Consider the following 16,721-nt stretch of genomic DNA (forward strand, 5'->3'; position numbering starts at 1 on the left):
ATTAGGATCCATCTCAATTCTTTTTTTACTAACCACAAATCCTAATGATTTTCTTTATTTTATCCTAAAAGTACACTTGGTGAAATTTAACTTGAATTGATATTTATGCAACCTTTCAAAGTGCTTTTTAAGGTTTTTCCCATGATCTTTACCTTTTCAGGATTTTGTAATCATATGATCTATATAAACCTCAATCTTCTTGTGTATCATATCATGAAATATGGTGACCATAGCCCTTTGATAAGCAATACAAGCATTTTTTAATCCAAATGGCATGACCTTATAACAAAATGTTCCCTACATTATCACAAATATAGTTTTCTCTATATCTTCTTTTACCATCTTAATCTTATTATAACCAAAAAAATTGATCCATGAAGGAAAACATTGAATGTCATGCTATATTGTCAACTATAGTATCAATTTGGGATAATGGAAAGTTATCTTTAGGGTTGCCTTTGTTCAAATCCATAGAGTTAACACATATTCTCACTTTTCCATTCTTTTTTGGAACTAGGACTATATTAGCAATCCATTCGGGATACTTGGATACAACTAGAAGTTGACATCAAATTGCTTTTTGACTTCTTTTTTGATCTTCAAGAACATTTTTAGTTTCATACACCTTAATTTTTGTTGTACTGGTTTACAACTTGGGATCAATGGCAACTTATGTTTTACAATATCTGTGTTAAGCCCTAGCATATCTTGGTATGACCATGCAATCACATCTATATATTCTCTAGCAATTTCTCCAATCTCAATCATTCTTCTTAGGGAAGGGAAGTACTCACCTTTATCTCATTTTTATTCTTATTAGCCTCCAAATTGATCATATCAACAAGTTCTCGATGGGGTTTTGTTTTTTTTTTTTTTTGCCTGCTTAACTAGCTTTATTAGATTAGGAGGTAAAATATAGTACTTTGAATCCTCATCATTAGGTTTGTTAACTTGATCAAAATTTTCAAAATCAAATATGAAAAAATCATCATAATCATCCATGATGTTTAGTATTTGGAAACCTGAAAATTATTAAGATTGTAGGGATATAGATGGATATTTTGACAAAGAATAGAATATATATAAATAAAATAATGTAATAGGAAATGGATAGAATGGAAAAAATTATTTCATGAAAAATGTGTGACATTTAACATTTTATTGATGATGTTGAAAAATAAGGCCATACAAACTATTTGCATACCCTTGGGTAAAAGAATTGGATTTTTGTTCAAGGATAACGAAAGTAAACAAATTGGTCTCTATATTCAACCATTAAAAGAGAACAAAAAAAATCTCTTTTTCTATCACCATTGCTTTATCTATCTCTTCTAATTTCAAGTTTAACTTTGAAAAGGCCACTTTAATTTCTTCTGTTAGCATTCCTACCTTTAACACCTAAGGGTAGACATATCCTCTAAACAAAAAGTATGATAAAGTATGGAAACACCATTCTTCCCCCATCTATTTCTTGCCTCTTGAGGTAGGTCATTCTCTTCTTTCTTCTTTCTTATATAACTTTTCTTTTGTTAGCAGCTGTTGGTTTGTTTCCTAACCTAAACTTTTTTTTATTCTTTACAAACTCTAGCACTTCTTTCATTCCTTGCAGTGTTAGCCCCAAACCTAGACTAGGTTGCCATCTTTTTTCAAACATCTATTTAACCATCATTCTAGTAGTCTTTGATAAATTAAGGGTAGGTATAGCTGAGCCTTCTCCCAAATATATGGTATTTACAACCTTAAAAGCACAAAAAGAGCATTTAAGCACTCTTCTATGACTTTTATATAAGGGGTTCTCAAAGTCTTGGTAATTAGCAGGGTTTCTTCTACATCGATCTAACTTGTCTTCCATTAGCCCTAAACTTTACCTTTTGATGTAAAGATGAAGGCATAGCCCCAGTGATGTAGATCCAAGGTCTTTTTAACATATAACTGTAGGATGGCAAAATATCCGTAACTTGAAATTCAACATTAAAAATGCAAGTTTCTATTTGCAGTGGAATCTCTATACCTCAATTACTTTCTTTCTTAACCCATTAAAGGCTTTAACTACCATGTATCATGTAAGCAGGATTAACTGGTAACTTTGACAGTGTGGTCATTGGCATAATATTAATAGATGACCTATTATGAATTAAAACCTTTGCCATATTGTTGCTTTTATATTTTACTATGATATGTAAGGCCTTCACACTACCTTGCCCTTTCGGTGAAATCTCTTCATCGTTAAAGTTAATATAGTTTGGGGCCACTATACTACCTACTAGATGGTCTACCTTTTCAAATAAGATGTCTTGGTCCATGTAGGCCTAGTTTAGTACTTTTAGCAATACATTTCTGTGGGGTTCATAATTCAATAACAGAGACAATAACAAGATTTTAGCTTGCATCTTATTAAGCTGATCTACTACAATAAGCCACCCAATAGTGTGAGGTTCATAAAGTGTGCCACCCAAACCTCTATTTTCATATTGGTGCACTGGCATTCAATCTTGCTTTTGGATGCAAAATATTTTGTGGGCATAGTCTTTCAGCCCTTGTTCATCTAAAGCTATGCATTTTATGTGCTTGACACACACGATGCTTATGCTTTGTGTTAGCTCTCTTCGCCACTCAGTCAATGTTTTGAGGCCTATGCAGTGCCAACATCCAAAAAGAATGCTACCTACTCGATCCTGCCAATAGTCATATACTTATCTCAAAGATTAAGCCATGCATGTGTAAGTATGAACTAATTCAGACTGTGAAACTATGAATGGCTCATTAAATTAGTTATAGTTTGTTTGATGGTGTCTACTATTAGGATAACCATAGTAATTTTAGAGCTACTATGTGCAATAAACCTCGACTTCTAAAAGGGATGCATTTATTAGATAAAAGGTCGACTGGGCTTTGCTTATTGCTCTAATGATTCATGATAACTCGACGGATATCATGGCCTTTATGCCAGTGATGCATCATTCAAAATTATGCCCTATCAACTTTCAATGGTAGGATAGTGGCCTATTATGGTGGTGACGGGTGATAAAGAATGAGGGTCCAATTCTAGAAAAGCAACCTAAGAAATGGCTACTACATCCAAGGAAGGCAACAAGCATGCAAATTACCCAATCTTGACACGATGAGGTAGTGACAATAAATAACAATATCGGACTCTATGAGTCTAGTAATTAGAATGAGTACAATCTAAATCCCTTAATAAGGATCCATTAAAGGGCAAGTCTGGTGCCAATAGCTATGGTAATTCTTACTTCAATAGCATATATTTAAGTTGTTGTAGTTAAAAAACTCATAGTTGGAACTAGGGTTTGGTTGTTTGATCCATGTTATAGTGAGCATCGATCTATTTGTTCCTACTGCCAGTGATGCACTTTTAGCCTTAATTGACTGGTTCATTCCTCTATTGCTATTACTTTGAAGAAATTAGAGTGCTCAAAATAGGTCTATGCTTGTATACATTAGCATGGGATAACATTAGAGGATTTCGATCCTATAGTGTTGGCTTTCGGGATCAAAGCAATGATTAACATGGACAATCAAGGGCATTCATATTTCATAGTCGGAGGTGAAATTTTTAGATTTATGATAGATGAATAACTATGAAAGCATCTGCCAATGATGTTTTAATTAATCAAGAATGAAAGTTGAAGGCTCAAAGATGATTAGATACCATCTTAGACTTAATCATGAATGATCCCAACCAGCGATTGATGGATGTTGTTTCTAGGACTCCTCCATCATCATATGAGAAATCAAAGTCTTTAGGTTTTGAGGGGAATATGGTCATAAGGCTAAAACTTAAAAGAATTATGGAAAGGCACCACCAAGAGTGGAGCCTGCAACTTAATTTGACTCAACATGAGAAAATTTACTAGGTTCAGACATAGTAAGGATTGACAGACTAAAAGCTTTTTTTTAATTCTATAGGTGGTAGTGCATGGTTATTCTTAGTTCATGGAGTGATTTGTTCGGTTAATTCCATTAATGAACGAGACCACAGCTTGCTACTAGCTAAGTGGAGGTGATTTTTCATGGCTAGCTTATTAGAGGGACTATGGCCATTTAGGCTAAGGAAGTTTAAGGCAATAATAGGTCTATGATTCCCTTAGAAGTCTTGGGCTGCATGTACGCTACATTGACGTATTCAATGAGTTTATAAACTTGGCTGATAGCACCATGTATATTTGAAATTTTGTTATGATAGGGATAGATCATTACAATTGTTGGTCTTTAACGAGGAATTCTTAGTAAGCATGAGTCATCAACTTATGTTGACTATATCCTTGCCTTTTATACACACCGTTCATCGCTGCTACCAATTGAAAGGTTTAGTGAAGTGTTTGGATTACTATGACATGCACATTCACTACCCGTGACATAGTAAAAAGTTCATTAAACCTTATCATTTAGAGGAATGAGAAGTTGTAACAAGGTTTTTGTAGGTGAACTTGTAGAAGGATCATCATTGGAACCTACTCAATGAACAACCCATGAATGCATTAATGAATGATCGAGGGGACGAGGGTGCCTTCATGCCTTGAGCCCTTTTTGGCCCTAAGTGTGCATGACAATGGCTTCGTTTCGCTCCTGGGTAGGTAAAATGATTAACATCATTGCCTGTAACTAAATAATGAACCCCTAGAGTGAATTAAGCTAAGGAACCAGAATGAAAAAGCATGCATGTGCCATTGCCATGCCATTCACGATGGTATGTAGGCAGCACTGGGACTCTTTTTGCAATCAAAAACCAAAATGACTTTCAGCAATGGATATCTTGGCTTTAGCATCAATGAAAAACGTAGTGGAATATAATACTTGGTGTGAATTGCAAATCTCATGAACCATCAAGTCTTTGAATGCAAATTGTGCCCTAAGCCATTAGGCCAAGGGCATGCCTGCTTAGGTGTCATACATCATCACCCCCTATCAGGCTCTGAGTGGGGGGGGTGAAAGATGGCCTCCGATGATCTTGTTGGCCATGGTTGGCCCAAAAGCGACTTTCTGGTAATGACAGCATCGTGACTGTTGATGGTAAAGCTCCTAGCGTGCCTTGTCTCTTGTGATACACTCTCATTGTCTATCCAGACCCCATTGGACACCACATATTGCTTGGTAAATGCTTGCATTACGACCCCAGGTTAGGTGAGATTGCCCACTGAGTTTAAGCATATCAATAAGTAAAGGAAAATAAACTTACTAGGATTCTCTTAGTAAAGATGAGTGAATCAAGAAGAGCCTAGCTTGAGAATTAGGTGCCCCTAACATTCGAATTGTAGTTTGAAGAAGCATCTTCAACAATGAACTAGGCCTAAGTCCCTTAGAAAAGGGCACAAAAAAAGGTGAAAGCCCCGTTGTTCCTGGACTTGTAACACCATAGGGCACTGTCTATGAGTTGGGTTATTTGGGAATGCAGCCCTAATCAGGGCGATAAATTCATCCAAGGCTGAATATAGGCAAAAGATTGATAGTGAACAAGTACCACTAGGTAAATATGAAAAGGACTTTGAACAGAGAGTCAAAAAGTGCTTAAAGTTGTCAAGAGTGAAGCAAATAGGGGTCGACGATGCACCCTAATTAGATATGGAATAGTGAGAACCTATCCTATGATCAGCTCAAGGTGTGCACCAATATGGGTCGCAAAGGTATCCCAAGCCCGAGCTTTTGATATGCCTGTAAATATGTTGTCACAACGATGGTGGAATATAGCATGCGTCATCTCAGCATGCCTTAGCACTGGCATGCTCTCGGCATTGGCCTGTAAGCTTCGCATATGACCTGTCTTGAAATACAGACTAAGGAGTCTAACATGTGTGTGAGTCAAAGGCTAGAAAACTCATAAAGCACAAGGAAGCTAATTGACGGGATCCCTTGTAGGTTCACCGCTTACCTTTCTTGATCTTTTGAGAAGGGTTTAAGTGTGAGCATGCCTGTCAAGACCCAAAAGATGGTGAACTATACTTGAGCAGGGCAAAGTTAGAGGAAACTCTGGTGGAGGCTTGTAGCTATACTAACATGCAAATTATTCATCTAACTTAGGTATAAGGGCAAAAGACTAATCAAATCATTTAGTAGCTAGTTCCCTCCAAAGTTTCCCTTAGGATAGTTATAGCCCTTAGTGGGCTTTAAAAAAATTTCCAAAATTCTCAAACTACAAAAAAAATTGAAAATCGTTAAAAATAGTAAATGAGTCATTTTGCCATGAAACTTTGCATGAAGGCTTAGAGGATCGTTATATGAATTTACAAGCCATAAAAATGGCATTGGCATGGCAAAAATATGATAGATGTCCCTAAACTCACCTATTGCCCAGTCGTTGTATGCATGGTGCACAACCCAGGCTTAGGATACCCACATGTAGTGTGCGGCCCAGTATGTGCCAATGATGTTTGAGGGAACTGTCACCCCAAGGGCTAGCATATGCTAATGGTGGTTGAAGCATGCACCAAGACAAAAGGCCAACATATCTTGAGGGTGGTCGAGGCATGTGCATGTGTCATGGGCCGAGATTTAAGCTCTAACTTGTGCAACTCCAAGACTCAAGAATTGACTCATTTAGTGTCACAAATTAGCCTTCAACTAGGCCAATGCATAAACACTCAGTTCGCTAGGGCTAGCTGCATTAATCTATTGCTAGATAAAGGTGCACATAAGGTGTTTGATGGAAAGCTAAAGAGAACAACAGAGATAGGTAAGAGTAAATTTGTATTACTTAAGTTATGGTGTGTGTACAATGAGGGTGGGGCCATTTATTATTTATAGCTAAAGCTCTTTGAATCAATGACTAACATAGTTCCTATCCTAGGGCTCACAAAAAATATAGTATATATATGATATTATAGTAAGATTACATTAGAGAGTTTAATTTTACATTGAATCTATCAAGAAAGAAGTTTGAACTAGTTTGGACTATCATCAGAATGCCCCACTATAAGCCCATGTCTAGATCAATTTTACCTGCGCTTTGGCTGACTCCCACGTTTATGCCTAGTTCTATACCAAAGTTGTTGAATTGGATCCCTTGCATACCCATTATGGATTATGGTCCTGCCCCTAGGACCTCTATTATGCCTTTAGGCCTAGTTGCCCTTGCATTCTAACTTGGTCTCGGTTACCTTAGAACCACTCTATGTTTCATTGAAAACCCCTAGGCTTGGTTTTTCTTACAGATCGTGACATTCTCCCTACTCATTCTAGCAATGCCTTCATCGCTAAGGGGATGTTATACCCAGACTGCGCAACTCTGTACATCTTAACTACATCTTTTGCCTCTCAAACCAGATTTCCCATATATAGGTCCTATACCTGAACAAGTACTCTGTTGGTTATTCTCTTGAGTATCTTTAACTTTATGCTGCATTGGTCCCTTTTGCCAGTATGCCTAATGTTTCCTCTGCTTCTTTTAAGTTACCCATTACACACTTATTTTGGAGGGATTTGGTTGCACCTCGGGACTTATGCTATGGCACTTCATTGCCACTTTGCCTCATCTCCTTTAAAGGTTTTGCCTTCTCAACAAATTGAAAAGCATAGAGCCACATCACCTTGGGCTCTTCTTGGTGCTCATCATGGCTACAACTCTTGCCAACAGATAGCTTATCTGTTGGTTGATGGTTGAAAGCTTTACACATTTTGGGTACTTTTTTACCCTGTGCTATCGTCACATAAAAGCAACTCAAGGGCTTCTTTCTCTTGCCATTGCTAGAGGCACTATCGACCTTGTAAAATCTAGGCTCACTTGCGACCCATTCCTCTTATGAGGAACAAACATTAGTGTCTCCCACTCTGGCTATTTCCTTTAGGCCTTGGAAACTTGGTGCATTTAACTTGAGTCTTCAATTTTGAAGCAATATTGGCCCGACTTGACTCTTATACGCCACTCTGTAGCAGCATGATTTTTACTTTTGGCTTTCGACCATTTGAAAATGCTTGGGCACCACCACTTTAGGTCTTAAGCCCACATTAGCAACTACGATAGTTTGCCATGTAGCATGATCAACCCTGAGCCTTGCCAGCTTCTCTTGCAAGGTTGTCATTGTGGCCTTCAATGCCTCATTCTGTTGCATGAGCACCTCTAGTATCTCGTTCAAGGATCTTTCCCTCTCTTTAAACCTGTCAAATTAGAAATGGTCACCTTGGATTTCTACAATCGAGTGTCTAGAGGCATTGACCTAGCCTTTCTTGCCTTGCCTATAGGTAGGCACTCATCAAGGCCCTTAGCCTGGCCTTTTGTCTGGTTTACCCTAGCCATGCCATAGCCTCAAACACTTGTTAGTCACAAATGCATAAAACAAAAGGATTACCTTAACCTTTTACACACTTTAGTGATCTAGTCTTAGCCCTATGAACCAGCACACCTGTCTATTGGCACAGTACATTACACATACACTATCAAACACCAATCTACATACAGGCTTAGCATGCCCTGCACTTTAGGTCAGGCATCAGTTTGCACACTTGCACAATATACCTAGTACTCTTACAACATGATAGCAGAAATCGATTGAACACTTCCACATTATTGCATGCCTGCACCTTGTGCATCAGGGGGCATATTACCAGTACATAAGTACAGAAACAACCTATGACATCTGCACCACATGAACAAATGCTTGTACTAACACGTATGAAACCTTTTACAAGGCTAACTTTGGTTCTAGCGGCATCCAGCATCGATCACCTTCTTTGGACCAACTTCTACCAACTTTGAACCTACTATGATACTACTTGTTATGGGCTAAGACTTAAGTTTTGACTCATGTGGCTCCAAGACCTAATAATTGACTCATTCGGTGTCCCATATTAGCTTTTAACTAGATCGATGCATGGATACTTAATTTTTCAAGGCCAAGTGCCTTAATCTGTTGCTAGACAAAGCCATACATAAGGTGTTTGATGGAAAGCTAAAAAGAACAACAAAGATAGGTAAGAGTAAACTTGTATTACTCAAGTTGTGGTGTATGTACAATGAAGGTAGGGCCACCTCCAATTTATAGCTAAGGCCCTATTAAATCAGTGGTTGACATAGTTCCTATCTTAGGGCTCACAAAAAGTCTAATATATATAAGAGATTACAACAAGATTACATTGTAGAGTTCTAATTTTACATGGACTCTATCAGGAAAAGAGTTTGAACTAGGTTGGACTCCTTCATCAGCAATGTTCACACGAGGCCCCTTCTTAGGCCTGTGCCTTATCTAACTCTTACACTTGTACTTAAGTTTGTCTAAAAGTTATCGAATAAGATCCCTTAGCTTGAGCTCTAAAAGCTTGTTTTAGCACCCATGCACCCATTCTAGATCATGGTCTAACCTTTAAAACCTTTATTATACCTTTGGGCCTAGTCTTCCTTACATCTTAACTTGGTCTCGATTGCTTTGGAATCGCTTCCTAGTGTAGGATTGATATTACTAGCCTTATATGCAGCATGACGTTGAGGCATATGTGAAAACTTATCTTATTTACTAACATGATAATGTGAAGTAAAAGTTACTAACTAGTCTATTGGAGTCATTGCCTATACTAGAGTGCCCATGAGAGAGTGTTTCATTAGATTTTGTAATTGGATTACCTAAGTTAGATGGGTTTGGGAGCATTATGGTAGAGGTGGATAGATTTTCCAAGTATGGAACATTTATTCCAGCAACCAAGGAGTGCCCAGCTGAGGAGGTAGCCTACTTATTCCTAAAAAATGTAGTGAAGCGTTGGGGCATACCACAGACCATCATTAGTGATCGGGATATGTGTTTTATTGGGTGGTTCTAAACAGAGTTATTCGAGCTATTAGGGTCAAACTTGAACTTTTCTACTAGCATGCATTCATAAATCAATGGGTAAACTAAGTGAGTTAATAGTTTATTGAAGGTTTACCTCAAGCACTATGTTAGCACAATACAACAAGACTGGCCCAAGTTGTTGGATGTTGTCTGGTTTTCTTAGAACTTGTAGTGGAGTGAGGCGACAAACTAGATTTCCCATGTGTTAGTCCCATACTTGAACAAGTACTCTACTAGTTGTTCTTTTGAGTATCTTTAGCCTCATGTTGCACTGGTCCCTTTTACCTACATGCTTGATATTTCCTTTGCTTCTTTTGAGTTGCCTGCTACACACTCTTTTTGGGGGGATTTGGCTACACCTCAGGACTTATGCTATGGCATTCCATTACCACTTTACCCTCATCTCCTAGATTGGTTCTACCAGTGATTGAGCTAACTCTTACACTTGCACCTGAGTTTGTCTAAAAATTGCCAAATTGAATCCCCTAGCTTGAGTTCCCTGAGCTCATTTTAGTGCTCGTGCACCTATTCTAGATCATGGTCCTACCCCTAATACCTTTATTACACCTTTGGGCTAGTCTCCCTTTCATCTTGACTTGGTCACAGTTGCCTTAGAACTATTCCCTATCTTGGTGACAACCTTTGTGATTGGTTGTTCTCATAGACCATAACACATGCATCGAGGGTCATTTGGTGCTGATGGTGGTCAAGGCATATGTATATGTCACGGTTTGCAAGCTAGTCTAGGCCTAAGAGTTCTTTGTGAGTTAAGAAACAGTTCCAATTCTAGCAGGATAAGGTCTAACTGTTAAAGGGACCAAGCCTTGAGGCCTACTAGAGGCCCTGGTTGTTGGGAACTAGTTTAGAGTAGTGGTACAGAAAATGGTCAAGACTCCAAAGGCTTAACCATGGTGTTTAGGTTTGACAAAATTGAGCCAAACCTAAATGCAAGCATTGATGAGTGCTTATATGAATTTACAAGCCATAAAAATGGCATTAGTGTGATAGAAATATGAAGATATGCCTAAACCCACCTACTACCCTATCATGGTGTACGACCGCAGGCTTAGATACCTGTAGGTGGTGCACAGCCCAGCATGTGCTGATGGTGTCTGAGGGAACTACCAGCATAAAGGGCTAGCATGTGTCAATGGTGGTCGAACTATGTGCCAAGACCAATGGCCAACTTGTCTCGATAGTGGTCGAGGCATATGTATGTGTCACAGTCTACAAGCTGGTTTAGGCTTAAGGGTTTTTTCTGAGTCTAAGAGCACTTCTAGTTCTAGTGGGAAAGGATTCTATAGCCAAAGGGACCAGGCCTTAAGTCCTACTGAGGCCTAGGTCACAGGGAACTAACTCAAAATAGTGGTATGGGCAGTGATCAAGTCTCTATAAGCTCATGCACGGTATTCAGGTTTAACAAAATTGAGTCGAGCTCAAGTATAGGTATTGGTGAGTGATGGGCGAGCACACAATTAAACCTAGGTGTGGGCACTGACGATTGAGATGCGAGCGCACGATCAGAATTAAGTGTAGGCACAGTTGAACACAGTCCTAGGAGGATTAGATTTATGGGCTTCTAAAAGGCCTAATACTGCAACACAATCTTTGACAAGTTGGAATTATGCTGAGTACTTAAGTTTTATTGGTTGACATAGACAGACGGAGTCAATTCCCTATCTAAGGCTACACAAAATTAGGTTTAAGATTAGAGCCCATTACACATGCACTGAACATCATTTGGTGCTGATGGCGATCGAAAGGTAGGCAAGTGTTTTGTTTGGTAGGGTCACTGTACACATGCTGCACCAAGTGCCATCATCCACCCAAGAAGTGTCTGAGGCAACAACCCACACCAAAGGCCCACTTGTGCTGACGATGGTCAAGGCAAGTGCCCTCATGAAATGCCAGCATCTGGTGATAATGTTTAAGGCAACATCCCACACCAAAGGGCCAACATCTATTAACGGTGTCTAAGGCAACAACAAGCTAGCATTTGTCAATGGTGTTGGATGTGATTTGAGGTAACAACTCACGTTAGGGGCCAGTGTGTGTTGATGGAGTTTAAGGCAAGTGTCCACTCTAAGGGTGAACCGATCCCTATAACAAATATCGAGGGCATTTGGTTGTCGTTTACTTGGACACTTGAAGAGGGATGTTTTCACCTGGCCGAATTGGTTGCAATGGAGACACCATTCATCATAATCTTTAAAGGGGTGCAACATAAAAAAATAAAATTGAGAGAGCTTTGGTGGGTGTGGGGGGGAGGAACAAATTGAAACGACAAAGGGTTGAATCTCATGGATCATGGTAGCAAGGCCACTTTACCACTTATAATACCCTATCATGTATTTAAGTCATTTGCAAAAGATTCTACCCACCACTCAGTGGTAATTGAGCTCCAAAAAGGCTCACATAGCTCGTTCATTGCTGGGATTGCACCTACGACACGTCTTTGGGGCCATGGGCCCTTACTATGGGTAATCAATCAGGCAATGGGTGCATGCATTGCTTCTAGCCTAGATTTTGACTTAGAGGCATTTAGTCATAATCTATCACATGATAGCTTCGCGTCACTGGCTTGTCAACCGAATGCGATGACTAATTGTCTGAATCAATGGTTCATCTTGTACTAGACTGAATTAATATTACGATGCTACCATTAATAGGGTAAAACTAACCTATCTCATGATAGTCTAAACCTAGCTCACTTTCCGTATTGGTGGGTGAATAGTCCAACACTAGGTGAATTCTATTTCATAATGATAGGAAGAGCCAACATTGAAGGATAAAAAAGTAACGTCACTATGAATGCTTGGTTGCCATAAGCTAGTTATCCATGTGGTAACTTTTTTGATAATAAAAAAGCAATGTCACTATGAATGCTTGGCTACCACAAGCTAGTTATCCATGTGGTAACTTTTCTTATACCTTTAGCTTCAAATTCTGAAGGTCTAAAGGATCGATAGGTCACGCTTTCACAATTCGTATTCATACTAGAAATTAGAATCAAACTAGCTTTTACCCTTTTGTTCCACATGAGATTTATGTTCTCCTTGAGCTCATCTTAGGACACTTACGTTATCTTTTAATAGATGTGCCATCCCAACCAAACTCCCCACCTGACAATGTCTTTCACCTGGATCAACTGACTGAGGCTAGTCTTGGGCCAAAAGAATGTGTTGTGCCTCCCCTCCGATTCATAGAATAAGTCAAATAACTTTAAAAGTAGTGGTATTTCAATTTCGCACGAGGGCTTCCACTTATCCCACACCTTTCAAGTCATTTCACAAAGTCGGACTAGAGTCAAGCTGAACATGCTCTTTTTCCCCATTGATTCCACCAAGCTTGTTCCCTTGGCTGTGGTTTCTCTAGATAGTAGATAGGGACAGTGGAAATCTCATTAATCATTTCATACACATCATTAATTAGATGCCGAGGCATTTGGCTACTTTAAGAGAGTCATAGTTACTCCCGCTATTTACCTACGCTTGGTTAAATTTCTTTACTTTGACATTCAGAGCATCGGGTAGAAATCACATTGCATGAACATCTATAGGGATTGTTGCAATGCTTTGTTTTAATTAAATAGTTGGATTCCTCTTGTTTGTACTAGTTTTAAGTGGATATTTATTGTCTAGGGAAAGCCCTTAAGGGAGCCATTCCCAGTTCATCCCCTGGCCGACAAGTGAAGACCTGTTCTCACTGCGAGAGTAGCTTAAGTAGTGCACTAGTAGTTGATGGGTTTGGGACTAAGTCCCCCATGCCTAGCCCTCAGAGCCAATCCTTTTCTTGAGGCTATGGATCCATTTTTCCAACTTTCTTTGCCTACATTGTTCCATCGACTAGAGGCTATTCACCTTGAAGACTTTATTCGATTATAAGTATGACCTTGCATGAATAGCATTCAGTCCTCCAAATTTTCAAAGGCCATTGGGGGCATACTAGACACCACTTGACGTGTAGTACTCTTTTGGCACTAGATCCTAACTCTGGCTAAGCTATTTTCAAGGTGGGCAAGCCATTAAATAGAAAAGATAACTCTTCTCGAGGCCCCCATCGACATTTTTGGACTCCCGAATGTTGTCGTTAGCCATTGCATCCCAGTTTAAGAATTTTAACCAGATTCCTTTTTGAAGTTTACATGGGACACACTATTGGATAGGCTTCCTCTTTCTTTTAAGATCGACTAACCTATGTGCAAGTGCTATTCACATAGAACCTTTCCCTTCTTCAACCTTCAAAGTTCTCATTTGAATATTTATTGCTACCACTAAGATCTACACCAATAGCCACACTCATTTGGGGTAGCACTTTTGGGTTTTGTTGCAACTATCGTGCCCTCCTACTCATCAAGGCCTCGCCCTTACCCTAACGGTTGGGTATAGGTTGCACGTTTAAGCACAATCCATTTTTGAGTCTAGTTGATTTCGTAAGAGAGTTGTTACACACTCCTTAGCAGATTTTAACTTTCATGACCACCTTTCTGCTGTCTTAATCGACCATACCCTTTGTGGGTTCTAGGTTAGCATGTAGTTAAGAACCATAACCTAGCTTTCGGTTCATCCCACATCACTAGTTCTACTTACCAAAAATGGCCCACTTAGAGCTCTCAATTTTATGGTGTGGTTCAATGAAGCAGCCACAACATCTTACCTATTTAAAGTTTGAGAATAGGTCGAGGGTGTTGTGCCCTCGGTGCCTCAAATCATTGGCTTTACTTGATAGAACTCACTAAGGGCTCTGGCTATCTAGAAGGAAACTTCAGAGGGAACTAGCTTTTAGACAGTTCGATTAGTCTTTTACCCTTATACCTAAGTCAGACAAACGATTTGCATGTCAATATCACTTTAGGCCTCCACCAAAGTTTCCTTTGGCTTCACCCAGCTTAGGCATAGTTCACCATTTCAGAAGATTAAGATTAGTTAGCGGTGTGCCTGCGAAGCATCCCATCAATCAGCTCCTGGTGCCTTACAGGTTTTTTATCCTGTTGACTATAACCATGCAAATAAACATGCAATTAAATATATAATCATACAAATAATAATATATAAATCGTGAAAATAAATATGCAATTAAATATATAATCATACAAATAAACATACAAATAAACATATAATCATGCAAATAAATATATTAATAATCAAATATGCAAATAAATATATAATCATACAAATAAATATATTAACCATGAAAACAAATATATTGGGCAAATAAATTATCATACAAATATAATATTAGTCATGCAAAAATAAATACCATGCAATAAATATAAAAATAAGAGAAAACAATTAAATATTATAAAAGTTATGCAAAAAAAAAAAAGCAAACATTACCTCAATGGATCATGGGTTCCAACAAATTTTCACCTTTCAAAAACTTATGCTTCCTACTATAAATCTTAACCTTTCTTCTAAAAACTCCAACTAGATCTTCTTGCAAATTTTTTCCTTAATTGCTTTTTCTTTGGTAATTCAAAACTTTACCTAAATTTTCTTTATTTTCAATGATCTCTGTTTGATCTTGAAATCAATTGTTGTTAGGCCCCCCTTTGATCACATATTCAAGGTCCTTATATAAGGATTGAATTCTTTTCAATTTGGAAGAAATTCATTTAACCAAATCTAGGTTTCTCTCCAAAATTTATTCTTTGTGTAATCTTCTTTTTTTCAATAGATTGTGCCTCAAGTCTTTCCAAAATTATTCAACCATTAAAGTTAAAATCTAATATAGAATCTAAGAATTGAATTGAATCCATGATTTTCCATACAAAATCCCACTTTTTTTTTATCTTTTTAAAAATATTTTTACGAATTGACTTTGACTTTTTTGACCAAAAAAACAAAAATTAAAATATAAATAAAATTTAGGGCTTAATCTTTGGGCCTAAAATTCACTTTTCCAATTAAGGCCAATTGCAAAATAAAAATTAAAATTTGAAGCCCAATGAATTTCAGAAATTCCCCAGACAAAATGGGTTGTCTACAGTTGCCCTTCTTTGTGCATTTTCTATCAAACAAAAATTGTATAAAGCGAAAAGATGTCCATTTTGCCCAGGTTAATAAAAATAAAAAATAAAAATTACAAAGGCTTATCCTTAGAGGTTTGAAACATGTTTTTTAAAAAAAAATGCTCCCTTACAACTAAGGCTTTGAAACTTTTGAAAATAAAATGCTCTCCCACAATTGAGGGTTTAGAACTTCTGAAAAATGAAATGCTCCCCCACAATTGAGGCTTTGGAACTTTTGAAAATAAAATGCTCCTCTACAGCTGAGGCTTTGAAACTTCTGAAAATAAAATGCTATCCCACAACTGAACGTTTGGAACTTCTGAAAAATAAAATGCTCCCACACAATTAAGGCTTTTGAAACTTTGAAAATAAAAAGCTCCCCCACAATTGAGGCTTCGAAACTTTGAAAAATAAAATGCTCCCCCACAACTGAGGCTTTGAAACTTTGAAAATAAAATGCTCCCCCACAACTGAGGCTTTGGAACTTTTAAAAAAATAAAATGCTCCCCCACAGCTGAGGCTTTAAAGCTTTTGAAAAAAAAAAATGCTCCTCCACAATTAAGGCTTTGAAACTTTTGGAAATTAAAATGAGATCTTTCTTACCTTTGAAAAAAACTCCTCCTTAATAGAGTCATTGAAACTTTAAAAAATCTTACCTTAAATTGAGTTTCTACATCTCATCTGAATCATCATTGATTGTCTTCCAATGTCTCTTCTCAAAATTATTTCCTCATCTAGTTTTTCTTTCTTACTTTCTAAACATATGCAATAAATGCATGAAATGAATGAAAAGATTCTCCACAATTCTCAAATTCAATTTCAAGATTCAAACTTTAATTTTTCTTCCTTTCAAACATGCATGATGCATGGGATGAATATGATGAACAAAATGTATGCATACAATGAATGCATGAGCTAAATATTTTTCAAGATTTCAT

General features: G+C 37.8%; 1 non-coding gene and 2 pseudogenes across 1 annotated transcript; 2 read left to right on the forward strand and 1 right to left on the reverse strand.

The window, feature by feature from the left end:
• The first annotated feature begins 2,662 nt into the window (after positions 1–2,662).
• LOC149518795 (18S ribosomal RNA) lies at positions 2,663–4,465 on the forward strand (annotated as a pseudogene).
• Positions 4,466–4,754: 289 nt separating this feature from the next.
• LOC149518796 (5.8S ribosomal RNA) lies at positions 4,755–4,909 on the forward strand. Its single transcript, XR_016342551.1, has one exon. It is a non-coding gene; the product is annotated as a 5.8S ribosomal RNA (ribosomal RNA).
• A 7,134-nt stretch (positions 4,910–12,043) lies between these two features.
• LOC149518797 (25S ribosomal RNA) lies at positions 12,044–15,286 on the reverse strand (annotated as a pseudogene).
• Positions 15,287–16,721: the final 1,435 nt, after the last annotated feature.

Source organism: Durio zibethinus, chromosome 5, assembly GCF_047325235.1.
Source record: "Durio zibethinus cultivar Kanyao isolate XHJ-2024 chromosome 5, ASM4732523v1, whole genome shotgun sequence".
Classification (NCBI taxonomy): Eukaryota; Viridiplantae; Streptophyta; class Magnoliopsida; order Malvales; family Malvaceae; genus Durio; species Durio zibethinus.